The sequence below is a fragment of the Struthio camelus genome, chromosome 2, assembly GCF_040807025.1.
Source record: "Struthio camelus isolate bStrCam1 chromosome 2, bStrCam1.hap1, whole genome shotgun sequence".
NCBI lineage: Eukaryota > Metazoa > Chordata > Aves > Struthioniformes > Struthionidae > Struthio > Struthio camelus.
Window position 1 is genome coordinate 120,651,774 of NC_090943.1, and position 20,701 is coordinate 120,672,474.

Below are 20,701 nucleotides of genomic sequence, written 5' to 3' on the forward strand. Positions count from 1 at the left end.
ACTGTTTATCCTCACTGTTAGAAATGTAGCTCGTAGGTTTTTTTTTTGTTGTTTTAATCCGGCTCAGTTTCCAGCTATTCTCGTTGTGTCTTTTTCTATAAAAATAAGAGGCCTTTACTGTTCTGCATCATCTTGTGAATAAATATGCACCACCATCACGTCAACTCAGCCTTCTTTTAAAAAGCTAAACGTTGAGAAGCAATGCCTTTAGTCTATATTTTCCTGCACATCCGCCAATTCTTCAGCATTTTTGGAAGTGTGGAAACCCAGACCAAGAGCCAGTATTCCACTGGCGCTCTTGCCAGCAACATCGCTTCCCTGCCCGTACTCAGTAGGAACCCATCAAACCCTGAGCAACCCACTAGAAGCAATAATAGGAAGGATGAATAGCTTATTCCTGTAAGAAGATTGCACAGTTCCCCAGGTGGTTTTATTTTTTAGATATTTTTTCTTTAAGTCTTGACTGAGTCTTTACTACTGCTGGAAGTAGATTGCCAAAGTTTCAAGCTGATCAGATTTTCCTTAGAAGTAAATTATCTAACAAATTTTCTCTTTGTGACATGTGCTTAAACTAACATGCTGCTTATCTGGTGAAACATTTATCATAGTTTGTGGCTCGTTGCCTCAGCCCCGTCCTGTGGTTCCGGTAACTTTATTCAAGTGCTTGAAGACAGAAGATGATGCCACTGCAAACAGTAAAAAGCAAACCTTGCTGAAGTGCAGGTATCATTCCTGAACAAAATCCTGATCAAATATGTACTGAAAATTGAGTGAGAAATGGCAGGACTGAATGGCCATCTGGAATCAAAATATAGTGGGGGGAATATTGTGGAGCATCCCACCCTTCAGAGCTGGACCACTGTGGTGAAACTAATGGTCTCCCTTAGGCAGTTGGACCACTGTGGCGAAACTAATGGTCTCCCTTAGGCAGTATAGTTTATACCCAGATTACTAGATCTTTTAAATAATCTCTCTCTGTGCCCTGCTTCTTGAACATTAGTACCTGTGGCCTAACTCCCATATGCAGAGGAAAAACAGAAGAAAAGGAAATATGAAAATGAGCAACAGGTAGCAAATACAATGATGGCCTGCTATAACCACAAGATATAAAAAAGCCTGAGGGGGACAATTTTTCCCTTCAAAAAGTCGGAACATGTCATGGAAAATTTTCAGTTCTGGTGGCACAGAGTATATTGAAACAGATCGTTAGGACTTCCCCATATCATGTGGAGGATGAAAATGAAATATTTTATTTCAGCTTTTTGCAGTAAGTAGCCATAGGTTCTATTTAACTATAGACCTACCTTTGCCAAAGTGACGTTTCCTGGAATTATCCAAACCAAGCAGTACAGAATATCTATTCTGTGGTTTAATATAAAATAACAAATCAGCTTTTTTACTTTGGTGTCAGAATGGAGCAAAATTTTGTACTAGTAAAATACTCTACAGAATAGAAATTATCTTTCTAACCACTACTATTGAAAAAAAACAATAATTCAAGACTGTCAGCTCTACTACACAAGGAATATCACTTAGAGAAGCCTATGGGGAGTGCAAATCTGCTAACAGCCATAGGTACACCACTTTTACATTTGTACAGCTTCCGACCTGTAGAGGCAAAGCTATGGTGATACATAGGACTCCCACTCTTGGTAGGGCTGGGCTATGCAGGCCTGTCTCACAGGCAGTATTCCTGCAACAGACCCCAAAACAGGTAACAAAAGAAGCTCTGTGTCTGTTTTATTATAGAAACCTAGCAGAGTAGGTTTGGGATGAGAGCTAGGGATGCACTGGAAGACAACGGTTGCCCATGAAATGCTATGACAGGCCGAGGGAAATGGAATAGCTCGCTTGTGCAGTTCACCCTCTCCTAACCAATGCCATTTCTCTCTTCCTCACACTCATCTAAACTCAAAACCCAGACAAATACAGCCAGAGCAAACATGAGAGTGTCAGGGATAAATAACCCCAGGGGTACAAACTCACTGGTAGGTGTTTCCTGATGAATAAGGTGGGACTCCTCTGAAGATTTAGGAGGTGTCCCCTGTGCTCACGGCTTCCAAGTTTGCCAGCATTTCCTGAGTGTCTGGCTTGAAGCTGTCAGCCTGAATGCATTGCTCTCCCACCCCCAAACATTTCCCCCCTTGCTAACAAAGCATTATCAGCATTTACTACAGCTGCCTGGGACCTAGAGAAGCTTGACTTCACAGCCTCTATCCCTCCTCTTCTTGTTACGGTTATTCAGGTTGCTGCAGTACCTTGAGATGTGGGCCCCTGGGCACCTTAGTGTCACACACACACACAAAGACAATGTCACAGTCTCTAGAATGTTTGTCACCTAAGTAGATATGGTAGGATAGAAGCAAACTAGCTCATGCAAAGTCCACGTGGTGGGTCAGACACAGAGGCGAGCAACACTTCCAACCTCAGCCCTTCTCCGGGTACTTCCTACAAAGCAAAGCAAAGCAAAGCAGCAAGAAGGTTGTCCTACTAAAGATAACATTTGTTGTATAACCCACTATTGACTACCTCACCTGTGAACTCTTAACAAGGATTTGCAGTCTGTGGCTTACTTCTCAGGAGGTTCTTCACCCTTGTTCAGAAGCTGTAGTGATGTTGAGCTGGCTGTCACTCTGAGAGCACAGGAACCTGCAGCCTGAGCAGGAGTAACCCCATGCAGTGGTCCATGTGTAACAATTCCCTGCACAGCATTGCTATGTAAACTGGGCAATGGCAACAAGGGTTGTTTCATTCTAAGAGAGCTTGGGACTGAGCTGTGGAGTGGCTGTGATGGTTTACAACAGATGTCAGTAAGATGTCTACAAGACCTGCAAACCAAATCAAGAATATGCTCCAAAAATGAATGACTTCTTTATTTTCTTAATGTATTACTGAGGGCAGAGGCACATTCATAGTTAGTAGGGCTTTCCATTTTTTAATGACCCTGCTTCATACATTTGTATCTGAGGGTAGCCATAGCTCCTCATACCTGTCCTTCCCCCACCCCAACACCAATGCTATCAGGGGCTGCCTTCAGAGCACTCTCTCTGGGGAAATAGCCAATCCATTAATGCAGAGTGCACTTTTCAGCTCAGCTGAGTATCCCAAAGACACCTTAATACCAAGTATCCCAATTTAGAGGTGCTGAAATGAGAGCTCAGAGTGAAGACAATCAGGAGAACTAGGTAGAGCAAACTCACAGGCTCTGGAGCTCCAGGCTGGTGTCTCAGGCTGTGAGAACGTGGCTTTTTCTTGCTGATGTTGCCCACTTCTGCAAAGAGAGCGCTGGAGACTGGAACTGCAGCTTTGAGGTATGGTTTTCATTTTCACAAGGAAGACGGAAGAGGCGTGAAGAAAGACAGCCTTATTGGAAACAGGGAACACTGGGGTTCTTGAGGGAACAGGTTCAGCAGTGGGTGACTCCTGAAGGAAGGTCAGGAGGCCATGATGTGGGAAACCAAATCCCTTCTAAGTCAACCTTGTACTGGCTTTGGTGTTAAGTAGGACCAGAATGGAGCAGAATGGAGTGGGATGGTGGGAGAGGTGACAAAAGGCGCCAGAACAGGTCGCGTGGAACCTGCTTGCCTGTGCGCGCTAGGATTAACCTCCTGACACAAGCCAGCTGGAGAGCCAGTGAGAGACCCTAGAGACTGGGCAGGATCCTGGAAAGGCCTGTTAGCACAGCTGTGTGAAGACAGGTCTTGCAAAAGAGAAGCAGCTGTTGGAGTCAGAGAGTAAAATCTCTGAATGCAGATGAGGGAGGAGGGAAAGAAGTTTGGCAGTGGCTGAGCGGCCAGGGAAATGATTTCAAACTAGGAGGATAAAACCTGAGTGTAAAGTTACATGTCTCTGAAGAAAGGCAAGAGGGAAATCTTTAGGTGATGTATTTCAATAGGAAAGATTGTACTTTTTAAACAAAACCTGGCAACAGAACTCCTTCCAAGACTACTCTGCCCTTCTCTCACTGTATTCTGTTATCTGCTGCTGAGGCCAGGCAATCCAGGTAGCTATGGGTTTCAGGAGGATGCTGGTGAGGGTGTTTTGCTGACAAAAATATAGATCGCTTTTGCGAAGCAAAGAGTATCATCTGCAGAAGTTAGGCAAGGAATCAGAGAGCAAGACATGGCTGGACTAAGGGCTATGGATGTTCCTTCTGGAGATATGAGGTGCAACTTAGGTATTAGCTGCATAGTCCAGTGATGGGTCAGAGGAAAGCAGTTGTAAATTTCTGGCTGTGTTTGAAAATTGCCCTGTTAAATGGGATTTTTAATGAATTCTAAGAGTCTGAAATTCAGTCTAAGTTCATGTGTTACCAAAAGAACAGTTTGAATCCCATCCCTCTCTTCTGTGGAAAATCAGTTTGGGTGTTCTTTGCAGATGTATCTTTGGTGTCCACTTTTTGAGCTGTGATGCAAGCACATGTACGCTTTGCAGGAGCAGGAGTTCTGTGGCTTGTTTCAGCAGGAGTAGGATTAAATGTGAGATGTAGCTGCAGGTTACAACATAAGTAAATCATATAAGAGATTTCTGGAATGGAAAATGCAGAAAACTGCCTTCTTGCAGAAACTCTGAAATGGAATGAAAACACAGGAATGAAGAAAAATGTAAAATCTCTCCGTTAAAAGTAAGAGGTAAAGGAAGAGTAACAGATGATTTATAGCCTAAAAATGAACCAGAAGAAAAATACCAGAACTGAAGTAAGATTCATGCACTCATCTCTGAAGCCATGTTGTCTTGTCACTGTAATCCTGATATAATTCTTCAGCATGATATACTCTAATCCTGTCTTTTTCTTGTGACTTCTTGACTGTATTTAGGCCCTTGTTCTGCAAATATTTATAGATATGAGGTTTAGTGGCATTTCCAGGGTGTTTTTTGAGTGCGTTTTGGGACAGAGCCTGTGTTATGGTTCCTGTAAGCCAATAATGGTTAAGGCTAATAACGGTTTTACAGAGATAAAACAATTTTGATTCTGGTTAAGAGTGAAGGTGTGGCTCAGTTTCTCTTTACCAAGGTCCTTGCAGCATTCTTTTGAGCCATAAATATTGATTTTTCTGTGGGGAAGCTGTGAACAAGTGCAGAAGGATAAATATGGTCCTGGTCCCAGGGTTCAGATATGGGCAGTGTGGACACCATCTGGAGCTATCTTTGCATGCCTCCAAGGAGAACTGGACCATAATGTGTAACTACTTATAGCTGTGATTCTGGTTCTTTTTTAACTGATGCAATTTCTATTAACAACATACTGCATTTTATACTGGTTTAACATGTTGACTGAGAAATTAACTGAGGGTATGTATGACTCTGTATCCCAGCCGAGTCCAGGGCTAGCCATGTTTGGAAGGACTTGTCACCTTGGACCCAAGGTGGCTTGGGCTGCTCCTGGAGCCAAGATGATTCACGTCCGTCAACGACAGGATCTCTGCTCTGCAGTCTCCTGTGCTTCTGGGCTTAAGTTTGGCACAGAAAAGCTGGTTTGGGAGTTACTACCTCTGGGACATAAATATCACCTATGTTAAACTAATCCAAACCCCGGCTGCATAGAGGCTTGTCCACGCAGGGGAACTGTTCCAGAATAATGTATTCCTGATGAAATACTTGGCTTCCAGAATAATGGGTTCTTCATGCAAAATTCACTTCAGAATGGACTCTGGCTTTTTCTGAGTACAGTGTACACTCTGGAAGAAGACTGGCCACAGAGCCTTAATTAAGTGGACTTTTTTTTTTTTTAATTCAGACTGCATTCAAGTTGTACTCATTAAGCTTTGGTCAAAACCACAGCCATTGCCTTCCTGCACACAAGTATTTATCTAAAGGTATGGGTATTAGCTGATTAACTGAAACTGGTGCAAGCCTTCTGGAGGCACTGATACTGGCTTAATACCTTACTCAGAAGTACGCTGATGTTGCCTACAGTCTTATACAGAACCTCTTCTTTGACAGTAAAGTGTTTACACAGTGGCAAGGCTTGGCTTTACTGGGCTCTGAAACGGTTTAATTAAATTGATATTGCGCTGAGGTGCATGAAATCAGCATGTTTGGGGACGTGGGCTGCTGGAGATGGTGAGATGGAGGACCTCACAAAGTGTGCAGGACACTCTCTTGGTAGTGGAGACTGAATCGGTTCTTTCACAATTTTCAGCAAGATAATGTTAATTTAGATCAAGGCAAACAGAAGTTGCTGTTCTCTTCCCTGAGTGCCATGTGTCCTTGCCCTGTGAGCTTGCTCACTCATTTGCTTTGCAAAGCACCCACAGATGCCTGGGTGGAAGGGGGTATGTACCTACCTCTCCTGCCGCGACCCCGCTGCAGAAAAACTGCGCCTGTTTTCTGCCATTGGGATTTCTTTCCCACTTGGGTGCGTTCAGACATCCTCTTGAGTAATTTAACCCACATCAGCCGCTAGAGAGGCAGAAGCAGCAGCAGAAGCACCCAACTTTATCAGCCGCGTTTCTTCCTTTGGCTTATCAGCAAACGAACTCCCAGTTGGCTTTGTTTGACTGCTACGGTTTATGAGATTTGCTGCTTCCCTTCCTCATTTTCATATTAAAGGCTGCAGTCAGACTGTGCTCCTGCTCCTGTTGCCTCCAGCGCGTGAGCGGGTACAAGCGCTTCTAATTGCTCAGCTGTCTGATGTAATCACCGGGAGCTATAGTGTGTGTGTGTGGCTACAGGCACTTCATATTTTCTCCCCAGCCAGATAAAGAGAGTCAATTGGCTCTAGGTCTGTCAATAGTGACTAATCAGGTGCTGTACAATTAATTATGAAGGGGTGTCATTTTAAAACAATTCTGAGGTGGGAAAGAACAGGCCCGGGCCCTTTACCTGCTGGTACTGTTTGTGTTGCTAAGCCAATCCAGGCTGCGTCCTCTATTTCATTTACCTTTTAAACTATTGCCCCCGCAAAAGTAAACACTTTCTATAAAGTGTGTGTGCACGCATGTGTGTAGGTGGGTGGAGGGTGATCTGGGAAGATCTCCACCCTAGAAAAGAAATTAATGATGGGAAAAAAATAGGAGCGTAATTTGGCAGCAATTTCTGAAGAATGGCATAAGGGATCGGAAGATAATGGCAGGTGGATGAAACGGGAATAGCACAAAGCAGTTTACGAAGCTGAGCGACAGTAGCCAGGATTCCTGTCAGATGTGGGGATGGAGATGCGAGATTTCCCTGCAGTGCTTGATTTGCGAATGCGAGACTGGCCCTGAAAGCGCGACCCAGGCTCCTCACTCAGGGCTCCCTCGCAGCTGCCTGCGTGTGCGTGCCAGGAGCACAGACTCCCTTCCCACCCAGTCGGCCCTCCCAAGCCCTGCTCCCACTGGGAGGGGACCCACATCTCCCCCTTGCCGAGGGCGGCATGGCGCTCCTCTTCCCTCTCCAGCCTGGCAAATATAAATTATTATATATCTCTCGCAAATCAAAATAGCTTCTCCAAGGAGGACAAGGGATGCCAAGAGCAGTCAGGGCACTTGAATTTTGCAGATGCTGCCTGCAGGTATCGTACTGAGGCTTTAACTGATGAAACCGAATTCACTTGTCTTTCCCTGTTACGGGGAGAAAAGAAACCCGTCCACAGAAATGACAAAACCCCTTTTTATTAGCTTAGTTAAAACAAAGTGACAGTGTTAAACGGCCAGTGTCGAGCCAGTTCAAGAACTGTCATAGGTTGAGGCCAAGGCTGCACCTCTGATGCTTGTGCCTGGCTCGGTGCGATGGACGAGGAGGGCTGGGAAGGCAGAAAGGGGCGTGCTGAAGGAAGGTCTCTTCTGTGACCACCTCCTTGGAGGTGGTGACTGTAAAATAGATTTTCCAGAATGGGAGAAGGGGCATACGTCGTGGGCAACACGTTTCTAGTGGGAAAAGTTAGAAATACCCTGTCAAATTGTTCAGCTTTCTAATCCAAAAGCTCCAAAATGCCCTTTGGCCAAAGTTCTGACTGCAGCACTTACAGTTGTGTTCCACAGGCAAAAAAGGGTAAATTCATATGTTTTCATGTGTGTTTGTGTATGCCTATATCTATCTATCTATATAAATAGATATACATATATATATGTGTGCATATCTGTGTGTGTGTATACATATATATTTCATATATATATATATATAACATTAGTGGCATTACCCTTCACTACGATAAATGTAGAGGTTGATGAAATATTTTGGATAAACAATTTATTTACTAGAAAATATATTTTAGGGCCAAAACTCCAAAGCACAACATGTTTTGAACTCTTCAAAAATTAAATAAGTTGGCTTTTTTTTTTTTTTCAAAATTAGATTTCATCACTTTAGTGGCTAGTGTATTTTAAAAGTAAAAAAGAACTAAAGACAGAACAAAACATTTGACTGAAAATGAATGTGTATTTTATTTAGCCAGAAGAGTTCAAAGATCTTATTCAGTTATTTCCACAGCTTTTGATATACCTTAGAATCATTGGTGACAATTTCCTGCCCCTTTGTCCTGATCTTCAAAAATGTACATTAAATTGGCTTCGTTAATAGTAAAACATTTCGAACGCTTAACCTCAATTTCTTCTAGTATTTTGATGAGAGCAGCTATTGGATTTCTGCTTCAGTATTGTCCTGCCGTAATGAAACGTTGTGGCTGGAGTTCTTTGTCCGAGGGTTTTGAAACAAGGAGCGTGTGGGTTTGGTTCATCAGGGCCATACAACTGATGCGCTGCCCTCTTGGTTCAGATCAGAAGTCTGCTGAATCCAGTATCTGCTTTTTGAAGCAAGTAGTCGTGGATACTTCAGAAGAAGCTGCAGCAAGTTTTGAGAAGAGCCCGTCTGAAATACATTGCCCAGGGAAAGGGCTTTTATCTGTATCATCCCAATAGTTAAGAGTTAAATAACACCCTGGTCATGGGGGCTTATGGTCGTGCCCAAACTCTCTGGGGTCTTTAGCTGCAAGTAGTGTAGCCCCATGTAATCATGGCAACTCAATGAACATCTGCTCCTCTTTTGTAGGGCGAAAGCTGATGGTATTTTGAGACAAAGTAGAGAGTTGCAAAAGCAGTGTCAGTACGATGCGGCCAGTTCCTCCAGGAGGGAGTTGGTGGCACTAAGCGATAGGTGACAAGCGATTGTAAAGCAAAGGAAAATTAACGGATGTAAAAGTGGAGGTTAAAAAATATACATAAACATATGCTCAGATACCAGAGTAATGAGCGTAGTGTAAATATTTAGATGTATTCATGTGTCTAATTCTTAGCCTCATAATTCTTATGTCACATGATTTACAAAAGGCAAAACGGTATTTCAGTTACAGCCATGGCTTCATAGTTCTTAAGGTTAATTTAAGCAGGCAAATGTGCTGCATGCCTGTCCTCGTAGACTTTGTAAATTGTACAGGACTGTGGATAATTAAAGGCTTGGTGTACCAGTGACAGTAACAGCAATTTGGCCAGTAGATGATGTGAGCACATCTGCAGCTGGACATCTAGGCTAGGTGAAAAGCAGCAGCTCTGCCTGTTGGTTGTACATCTTATATAAAAATGTAATTGATTGTGTCGTGTGTACAAACATCATGTGTGAGCAGAGTTAATCATGGCTTTGGATCTCAGTACATTAAGCGTACGTGAGTACATCATCCCCGAAGTATCCCAGTTTATGCTGGCACTGCCACGGGGTGCACGTCTCGGATGTGCAACCCTTAGCTATTTCTCCAAATCCGAGCTGACCCTAGCGGTTTTAATGAGAGCAACAAGTGTCCCGGAGGCCAGCAACGGCATAGCTCAAAGCCGAGCAGGCAGCTGCTGTCCCGAAGGCTCCCGGCGCCCGTGCCCGTAGGCAGCCCGGGGGGGAGCGAGGGATTTTAGGCCTTGCCTTCCCCATATAGCTAACGGTGCTGCGGGGGCTGGCGCGCTCCCAGGGCACCTTTTGTTCTTCTTCTTCTTTCTCCTTCCGGTGCTTTTAGGTAAAAACTCGAGGACTGGGCCCTGCCGAAGCTGACGGGAGGAGGAGGGAACCCCGTCTCCTGCGAGGGGAAGCGGCCAAGCGTCCCCGCGGGACCTGCCGTCCCGCCGCCGAGAGGGGCCGAAGGGGGTCTCACCCGAGAGAGAGACGCTTCCCGTTCCCGCCAGGTGCAGTGAACGCACGGGGGCCCGGCAGCGCCCCGCCGACGGGGACGCGCCGAAACCCAGGGGGGACGGGCACGTCCCCGCTTCCAGCCATGGGCCCGGGGGCGGTCGCCGGCGGGTGACACAGCCCTGCCCCGCGCCCATGTCAGCGGGACCGCGCGCGCCGGGGGGCCACGACTGCGCCCGGCCAAAGTTCAAATCAACAGGGGCCGCGAGGGCCACCTGTGCTTCGTCTCCCTCCTCCTCCTCTCCCTCTATCTTCCGTTTTCCAGTCTTGGGCCGTCTTGGGGCTTCTTTTCCTTTAAGAGGAAGCCCGACGGAAGCCCAGCTATTCAATATTGTTTCGTATTATTTGGTTGTGAAACAATTTAATTTGTTTATGGCTCTAAAGGTCAGGTTTGACTGTTGCCCAAATTTCTAAAGAATAAAGAATGAATCAGGCTGAAGGGGACTTTGTGGCATGATAAACTGGAAAAAGAGAAGGGGGCTAGTAAGAATATTTAACTGGAACAGCAAGGCAAACTTACCTTCAGTTCAGGTTTAAAAGCCTAGTCAATCATTACACATTTTTTATTATTTACCTGGTACAAAAACCCCCCAGCAGAAGAAGCAGAAAAACTCATAGGCCACGTTCCCTCAAATTTTTCTGTAACTTGCAGTTCTGTAGCTTCTGCAGCAATTTTTGGCTGTAGCTGAGGATAGTCCAGTCATATAGATTGCACTGGGGCATTTATAGATTAGAAACAAATTAGAAGGGAATCGTGGCCACAGCTCCAAGAAGGGGATGTTTATAATATCGAGGACAGCAGCGCCAGCCGGGGACTTTGAGAAGGAAGGTAATTCTCACACAGTGATCAGAAGACAAAGGTTGCATTTACACCTGGCCAGAAGGTTTAATCATCTACTATTTCCAAACATTGCAGGCTCACAATCTGTTGTGTCTGAGATCATAAAATATATCACAAACTGGAGCCAAGAGAGCTGGGGCTTGATTGACCAGAGCTTATCTTTTCTTTTTCTTCCTTCTTCTTTTTCACTTCATTTTCTGCCTTTTTTTTATTTTAAGAGGCTTTGGAAAGGACTTGCTGTGATCAGGAAATTCTTACCCAGCGTAGCAGGAAACACAATGCAAAACAATTTTGAAAACTAGGGATTAATGGACAATTTTCCGTTCCTCTTTGCCTCACCTTGTCAAGAATACTTGGGAGGCGTATCACCTGGTTGCTGAAACCTCCCTCCCAGGCCTGCAGGGAAAAGAAGCTGTGGAAAAGGGACCAAAAAAGAGGAGAGGAATATTCAAAGAGGGGCAGGTAGAAACTTCTGGTAGGTTAGTTTTCCAAGTCCTCCCACAAAAATAGCTAACATTCAGCCATCTGAAACACTGGGTACAAGTGGCTTTCATCTTATTTTTGGTTTAAATTATGGCAACGTTTAAAAAGAATCTAGCAGTGATAGGGGATTTTTAGTAGTGTTAGCAACATTTTTGCGCTTGTGGTGTATAATTGATTTCCTTGGTCTCCGTCAGCAAGACGCGCAGGCCTGTGCTGCAGCGACGGATGGGCGAGGAGGTTTATTGAGCAAGATCAGTGCCTCCGATGGCAGCGCGCGCTTGGGAGACCGTAATTTCTGCTTCCTTCTGCTGATTGCCACAACCGGGTCATCGCCCTTAACTACCTGATAACGCCCAAGCCGGAGAGGGGAGCAGGGCCCGGCCTCACACGGATGGGCTCCTGCGGGAATTCCCACCGGTGCTGCTGATGGCTTGTATGAGCAAGGGTGGAAGGGTTGGGCCCCAAACCCCCCTTCGAGCTGAGCTCCAAAGGGTCACGCCTGAAACGGCCCTGGTCCCAGGAAGGACGCTGGGAGAGGAGACGTTGCTTCGCACCTTGGCTGCGTGTTGCAACACTGATTCATCAAAGCACTTAGCACTACTGGGGGGGGAGAAAGGGGCCCCACTGAAAGGAAGGTTAGCAGTGCTAACTTCAAAGGGGCTGCGATTTGACTCTCTGACTTCAGCGGGGATTGAGTCTTTTATTTGGAGTAAAGCGTGTGTGATTGCCGGATTGAGGCCATCCTTTCTCCATTTGGAGAGGGAGATGCCTAGCTTCAGTTTCTCTGCGGTATATCATCATCTACTGGATGATGCCTCTGCATGTTATATGCCTGCTAGCTATGTAAATCCTCCCCCCCCACCCCCAAAAAAAGATAGTAATCGGACGCATTCATTACTCAAGGGAGGATGGAAGACCATCTGCCCTCTGCAGTGTGGGCACAGTCGGGTGCCTTTGGGGTGTCCCTTGACTCGCTGGGGCTGCCACTACCTGATAAAGAGAGTGGCACCTTTGATGTCGTCTGGAGCTGCAGTCGCACACCGTTGCATAATCGAGGTCACTGGAAAATTACACAAAACTTTGCCCGCGTCTATTGGGAAAATGTGAAGCACTTGCAAAAAAACAAATATATATATATATATATACACACACACATACATATGTGTGTATATATATACGTATATCTATCTATCTCTATCTTCTGCGCATGCCGACGCCAAATCTGCTCTGTGTGAATGGCGTATTACAATGCTAAGTTTTCCCTTATTGTATCCTAGAAGTCCTTATGAACAAAATGTATCATATTACAGACATAAAGGCAATAGTAATATTTTTCATCTGATAGCCACACAAATTCAGCTCTGGTTTTCTCTCTCTCTTCCTCAGATGAAGTTTCAATTAGAGAGTGAAGAGGTGTGAATATAGGAAGCAATAGTCTCAAATGCTCAAAATACTGAGCATTACTGAGAGCGTTACTGAGGATTTTAAGTCTCAGGGTGATGAGTGCAGTTTCACATACCCTCAGGGGCTATTCAGCTATAGCAAGGCCACTTTACAGATGGAGGAAATAGCTAAGCTGAAACTTTGTGAACGGAGATCTTCTGTATTTTAAAGAGAACCTCTCTTGGAAGAAGAAATTGCTTGGAGAAATCCTTTTTTCTCCATCAACATTTTCCTGTGTTAATAACATTTGCTATTTAGAAGTAAAATTTCTTTGTTGCTTCTTGCCATTTTAGTTTGTCATATTTCCCTGACCCCTTCTCTATTTTTTCCTTTAATATTCTCCTCTCCTCTTTGTGATAAAAAGAGAAAAAATAAGGAAGGTGGAAATAAAAAGGAAGAATATGAAGCATGAAAGAGACCAGGGGCTGGGAAGTGAAGAAAGAAAAGTCAAAACCAAAAAAGTCAAAACCAAAAAAGTCAAAACCAAAAAGTCAAAACCAAAAACGCGGTGCAAAAATTCCAGGAAAAGGCTGAGGAAATACTAATAACCCCTGAAACCTGTCCTAGGCAGGGGTATGGTGGCTGGTCCTGCGAGGGCTGAGCTTCCCGGCTGCTGCTGGAGCCGGCTCCTCTCCTCGTGTTTCCTGGCCATTCAGCGGGGACCAGAGTTTGAGACAATAGCTGCCGCTGCAGGTCCAAGCATCAGATCCAGGATGGGACCTTCTGCCTCCACACCACATAACTGGAGAGAGGATCCCCGATATCCTGACATCTTTATATCACCAACACCGACGTGATGCGAAGGTCCAGAAGGCGTTATGCCACGCAGTGCAGCGCCTCTTGAAAACCTTCCGCCCTTAACTCTGAAGCTTAAAACATTGGTATTCTGACTGGCCTCTTTCACTGCTGGGCCGTTTCTTTGTCGTTGGAGTGCGTCTGCCTCCAATTTCTTTTCCTCTTAAAGCCCGTGGGGCCACAACTCTCCCAGCTTCAAGAGGATTGTTTGATGATTGTAAATATTGCTAGTCATGAGGCTGTTGTGACAGAACTTTTTAACTTCCCTTTCCATAGATCTAGGCATATTGAGAGTTTGAAATACCATTTGCTATCCTGCTGTTTCATAATTTCTAGAGTTCAGAAGTTCTAGAAACTGTCATCAACTGGGGAAGGACCTCTGTCTCTTTTTCCACATCATACCTGAAATAATGGTTTGCATCTATCTATCTTCCTAATTTTAGAAGTTTAATGATCATCACTTTTTCTCCTATTTTTGTTCATGTGAGAATCTGCGAGCAAGCGGTTAGCAAACAGCCTGCATTGCTTTCCTAGCCAATATGTCATGTCATATAACAGCCAGATTGTCCCCCTTAATCACATCCATAAACTAGATGACTTAACTACAGTATAGGCGTTTAAGTGAGGGCACAATTCATCATCTTGAATGTGCATTGTTTAAAAAAGAACTGAAACAAATCACGGTGGGTATGAATCCTTACATTCAAGACACTGAGATTAACAGGGTTATACTGCTTATACCATCTCTGATGGACACTTTGTTGTGCCTTAAGATAATTTAAATTTCTGTTTCTGTTGCTTAAGTCCATGTTACAGTAATACAAGCTGTTCTGTCCTGGAGAACGCCTAAAGACTGGAAAGTACGGCAATTCGGTGTTTGATTTGAAGTCAGCCGTCAGTGCTTCTATCATAAAAATATGAATCATGTTCCAGTTTATTAAGGGATAAAACTTCTTCTATAATGGAAAAACATGTCAGTAATTGCTTGTGAGAACTACTGGTCCTTTAGTCGTGAATTTGGTGAGCTTCTGCATAAGTTAAACTTTTGGGGTGAAAACAGATAGGAGGGAGCGCACTGCGAACTAGTTCTCGCTTTGTCAGTGTAAGAAAAATTGCACTAGGAAGCAGCTGATTTCACATTTGTTTTCTCAAAGGGCTATTACGTGTGAATTAGCCCTTGAAGGGTTTTATCTGTTCTCTGTGGCGTGGCAGAGCTGAGGGACCAAGGGAACTGTGGCCCTTTCCATGGTCTGTGTTTGCCCCATACTGAGCACAGCGGTGTCTCGATCTGAGGCGCCAGGGCACTGAGTCATTAAGGCAATACAAACTGGGAAAAATAATAGCAATAAGCAAAGCCACTGGCTTAAAAAAAAGGTCCTTTTAAAATCAAACACTCGATCCTCACTGTCTTGGGCCTGACTGGATGGCGAGTGCATTCCCAGCACCCAAACTGGTCTGGACAGCAGGTTGCCCCAGCAGCAGCGGGTCCGCTTCGGTGCGGGGGAAGCTGGACAGACAGGGCCAGACCCTCCACAGGGCTGTGTCACCTAGAGAGTCCCTTTCTGGTGGAAATCCTGAGGAATCTGGCTAAACCAGCTCGCTGGCCTGTCTGCACACCCGGACGGAGCAGGGCTAGGATCTGGAAAGCTAATAAATTCAGGAGCTCCAGCTGACCATTTTGGGCAAAAATATAACAGTACTGGCTAGAACATACCACTGTTTCACATACCTCTAGCATCTACTGTCACCCTCAGAACATTTCCTGGATCAGCAGAACTGCTTTTTAGCTATAATTTTTGTTGAAATATCTTGCTTTAAACCCAGAGAGCACCAATGAAGGCCTCAAATCTGTAAATCAGCTGAACTTTGGGAAACAAATCATCACAGTGGAGTTTTGCCAAGCTAGTTTTCTGGGCTCATTCATTATTTGGTTTTCACTTTTTGAGCTGATTTAAGCAGCCCTTGCTTCAGCTGTACCAGCTGCATCCAAGATAGAAGCCTGATTTACACTTTGCAAATGTGGACTACTCAGTGGCTGTGTTTCCAGAGCGAAGAAGTGCTGCAAAGAGGGCCTGTATAGCAGCAACTGCAGCCCTTATAGGCAAGAACTTGTAGGTTGCCTCTGCTTCCCTGCTTGCACTAGATCTTCGTGTGCTACAACAAAAGTGGTGCCCTCCAAGGGGGGGGGCAGCGATAAGAGAGGTCCAGCTGTGCTTTCCTAGTGGGAGCCTAGGAGAAGACACAGTGGAATAAGCATCTATGAAGGTAAAGCAACGGCTGGAAAAAGGGGTAAGAGAGGAGTTAACATCTGCAGCCAGGTGACTGGAAAGGGTGGAGAGGCAGCACTGATAGCCTGGGGAAAGAATGGGAAGAAACTTAGAAAATTTGGTAATTAGTTAAGTGGCCAGGCAAAACCCAGCTCAGCAAACCAGGCCTCCACCCAGACCATTTGCAAGGGCAGGGATCCTGCCAGGACTCTTTGCTGGTGTGTCACTTGAAGCACCAAGTGCGAGACAGTGCGAATTTCACTAGCAGGCAGGACAGCAACAAATTTTAGCCTTTATTCTTGAGTTTGGGCGGCTCTTTGGTTCTGAGGTTTGCTACGGTAAAGTGAGACAGTTCTGGTAAAAAAGAAAAATCACTTGATTCAAGCCCTTATCCTCCACTATAAATAAATGTTATTAACCTCATTCATGTGTTTATTAGGAATCAACACATTATGGAAACTTTCTCCCCCATTTTCAGACTTCTCAACTCTTTTTGTTTTTTATTGTGCCCAGAAATACAGGTGAGAGCAGAATTTTTTAATTGCCTTAGATGGCCAGAGCGTCACCTAAAGTACTTTGTTCCAGACACAAGCAGGGAAAGATGAAAGCCGGATTTCTGCGATGCAGAGAAGTTTCCACCTTAATTTTACAATTCCCTTAGGTCTAGATAATGAGACAGGCTTTGAGATTAACCTCAAATCCTACTTCTCTGCTCATCTGAAAGCCTTTCAGGCTTACTGAAGGTTATTCTAATTGTGCTGTATCTTCATGTTAAAAAAATACCGCTCATTTTTTAAAAAGACACAATTGTTTATGTTTTTGATCTCTATAAAACCCAAAGAGTTATTCTTCAAAGTGAAAATGGGCTTCCTTGTAATTACTCTCACAGAATCCTTGTTTCCCTGTCCTGGCGTGCAAACAAAATTGTCATACAGGAAATAGTCTTGTGTGCAGAAATATAGAATTCAGAACTGATATACATGCGTGATTGAAAAAGAATTGTGGTTATGTAAAATTGCCAGATTTCACGTTAGTCCTGGCATAGGATTAAGGAGAATTAAAACAGATGCACAGCTCACATAAAAACAATTGTTATAACTCCCATCAGAACGATATCATTTATATGCCCCTTAAGATGTTTTATGTTGCCAGAAGCAGAACGAGGAAGCCTTTGTGTAAATGCATATCAGGTTGCCTGTGCTAAGATTACACAGACCTTCACAAAATGCTTGAAAGAGCAGCTGCTGGAGTTGATGGGACGCCATTTATTCCACCCTCTGTGAAGTTTCAGATACATTTCTCCAGCAGACAGCAAGAATGGATCACTTTGGTACTAGCATAACAGGTATAACCGCAGCTCATATAAGTCTACGGACTCATCTCCCAAATTTCAGCCTAAAAAATCAGATTGCAGCCACCGGTGTGTCTGTTCTTAAACTATTGATCACCTATTTCTTGCTAACAGAAAGTAAGCCATTGTGGATCCCCAGCATCCGTGTACACAGATACTGTATTTGATGCTATTGCAGTGGCGAAACCAGCTTTTAGAAAATAACCCAAATGTTCCCCAGGGTAAAGTAATTTTTCCCTCAGTGAACCTCTGTGACAAGCCAGACTCTTTTACGTGACTGCAGCAGGTATCTAGAATTTCTGACGCATACAACAAAGCAAGATGGTAGTTAATAATGATAATTACCACATATGCTAGTTAATAAAGATAAGTACCACACAATCGTGTTGACTGAGCTTTGGTGCTCATACTGGTACCTCCGTTCACTTTAATATAGGTTGGAACATGGGTTCCACCATCATCTTGCTAGGGAGAAATGATTGCAACGCCTCTTTTCAGACACACCCTTACAGGATTTCAGGTAGATCCCTTGGGACACGGTTATCTGCATTTTAGTACCAGCTTCCTCCATTGCACTTGTAAGCATTTTGAGTCACATCTTCCTAGATCTCTCGCTTTTTCTGTTTCCAAGAAATCATCTCGAAGGGAATGTGATGCTAGGGGCACTTTGAGTTCACAAACAAGACGACTGCCTGCATTTTACAAGAGCAACGTTGTGCAAGGATGGACAGGACAGATGGCTGAACCTGCAGAACTAGTTTCAGCCATAAATGCTCTAAGCACCGTAAATGTTGGGCCTTTTTTTTTTTTTTTTTGAAAGCTGAAATATATTTGGGAAGTACTTGTTCAAACTACTGACTCAGTCAAATATTAACAAGTGGAAACTGAGCAAAAAAAAAAAAGAAAAAGAAAAAGAGATACTTTGAAGGGCTCAAGCATGTGCGGGTTCTTGCTGTATTTGCCTAACTATAGTCTCTGGGGCCACACTTGTGACAGGCTAAAACGTTGCCGTGAATAGAAAGTATATCATAAGGGTTCTCAAATATGAAAGTGGGGTTGGAACAAAGAGCAGGCACCAGACAGACTTCCCCTGTTAACGATTACCCAGCGTGTCACCCTGGTGCCAGCAGTCTCAGCAATCCCGGCAGGAATAGGCAGCGGTATCTCGCCGAGAGCGACGCCGCTGCTTTGAAACCCTGCCCAGCGCCTCGTGGTATTCCACGCTACCGCCCCATCGCGGGGGAATGAACTTTATCTCTCCCATTTTAAGAGTGTTTGCTTTAAAGATGATTTACCACACTTGACAATTACCGAATTTCCTAAATAAAGCCTGAGGTATTGTTGTTGTTATGTATCTTGCGCTACGCGGAGAAATGCCTCGGCCGCAGACCTGTAAATCTCGCAACGCATGGAAGGTCCCTCTTTAAACAAGCTGCAGGTCCTCAAATGCTGCTTCCCTCTGCGCTTCCACTGCTCTGGATGTCAGTGGAGACATGAGACGCTTCTGGCTGAAGGGATGAAGAAAATAAAGCCATTGCCAGTCTAGTATCAGCCCACCATTCAGTTAGGACTTTTCTTATTGTCTTCATCTGAAGAACATGAACTGCACAATCTACATAACAAAGACAAACGCACAACTGAAAATGTTCAGGAAAAAAAAATCAAGTTTTTCCTTTTTCGATCCGTGTTTCAGACCAGAGTGCTCATACGATGGCCAGATAATCAATGGGGCAGCATCTCCACAGCAATAAGTGCCTATCAGTAATGAGTCTGACTTACTTGGTGCTAATGCGATTTTCTTTAATTCTGTTTTTGCTGACTCAAGTGCTACATGAATGCTCTTCCTCCCTTTAAACACGAAACGACAGAGAGTTATTGTTTTGTGTATATTTTGTTGGGAAAACTACCAAAACCTTTATATTACAACATTTGACAACCGTGTCAACGTTTCCCTGGATTGCTGCTTAATGTATTTTTATTATTTGTTTCCCATATGTTGATTCTTTTAATCTGTCCTTATTAAAGTCTCCCATGTTTCAGGAATATTGTCGTTGTGTTCCTTTTGAAGGAGGCAAGTGTGTGTACCAAAAGATTAGATTATCCTGTTTTAAAAAAAAGAGAAAAGGGAAAAATGTCTTCAAAATGAAGTACATCAAAAGTAAAAGTAGGTGACAAATGTTAATATTTGCAAAGTGCTTCTGCTTTGATCCTTCATTTCTATTTTTTTAAGGGCTTGACAAATGTGTCCTGTGGTTTGGCTTCAAACCTCTTTGCCTGGTGCTTTACTTGACCCACAATCCATTTGATCTTCCACTTGTTTTTCCTTCTGTCCAGGAGGCCTGAGGACTGGATAAAAGAATAGTTCTTATCTTCCACTTGCTGCTGTTCAGAGGCATCATTTTTTATTTTTCAGTGGATTAGGTTATTGCGCCTGTTTGCTTAGGCGATTTGCAGAGACATTCATATTGCTGTTGTTGTTTGTGATGGTGGCCTTCCCACTTTCATGCCGATAACAGCCATATCAGATCAGGATCTGATTGTGTCGATTGATTCTGGCACAAGTTGTGAGGAAGACGTGGACGCTGGAGTCGCTGGGTTGAATGGCAGGCTGCCACTTTACTTGTATCATATATTTCCTGGCACGCTGCATCCGATACCTGAGCAGGCTGGCTTTCTCCTATTTAACCTATATGACACATTTAGGGGATGTGAGGGAGGACATGATCAGGGCGTAGGGATCCTATAGATATTAATCCTTTTCCCCAGCACTCAAAGACCACTGTCGCATCTCCTGATGTAGCTTGTTCTGATGGCCAGCTATTGAACCCACCTCCCTGTATTAACTACTAGAGCCTGGCAGCTGGCCACACTTCACTAAAATGCACACACTTTTATGGGCTCAAAAGGCCAAATTGAGTCAGTCACCTCTGATTTTGGAGTCAGTATTCAGCACTGAACAGTGTGCGTCCTATCTCCTGCCATGAATACGCTGTGTGCTTGGGGCCAACGCGACCCGGCTGGGTAAGAGCCGTCTCGCCGCCCACCAGCCTGGCAAACAGGGAGACATGCTAGGGGCACTCACCTTGGCGAGGGAAGTCGGCCTTTGGCTTCAGCCTGTTTTACAGCCTCAGCTCCCCCATCCCTCCTCCCAAGGATCCATAAACCACAGCCAAGGGCAGCACGCGGGTTGGAGCTGCCGTTTCAGCCAAACGGGCCAGAGCGCAGGGCAGCCCACACCTGTCGCCCCTAAAGAAATGCGGAATAAACCATAAACTGATGTAAACCTATGTATCGGCCTGAGAAGTGCCCTCCACAGCTAAAGGTGCGCCTGCAACACTGCTGCCCCGAGGCAGCGCTTGCAGCAATGACAGCGAGGTTAGTGGTATTTATCCTGCTGCCAGGTTGCAGGCAAGTACCGCTGCTAAGGCTCCC

At 44.6% G+C, this 20,701-nt stretch overlaps 1 long non-coding RNA gene across 3 annotated transcripts in view; it reads right to left on the reverse strand.

Moving 5' to 3' along the window:
* Window positions 1-8,575: 8,575 nt before the first annotated feature.
* The window catches only part of LOC138066017 (uncharacterized), a 46,134-nt gene continuing 34,008 nt past the window's right edge, over window positions 8,576-20,701 (reverse strand). Inside the window, exon 3 of one of the 3 annotated variants that reach the window (XR_011139156.1) lies at window positions 8,576-12,473. This is a non-coding gene — a long non-coding RNA (uncharacterized lncRNA). Of the gene's footprint in view, window positions 12,474-12,506; window positions 19,956-20,701 lie in introns of those variants that run through there. The other 2 variants (XR_011139157.1, XR_011139158.1) reach the window with 2 other exon arrangements.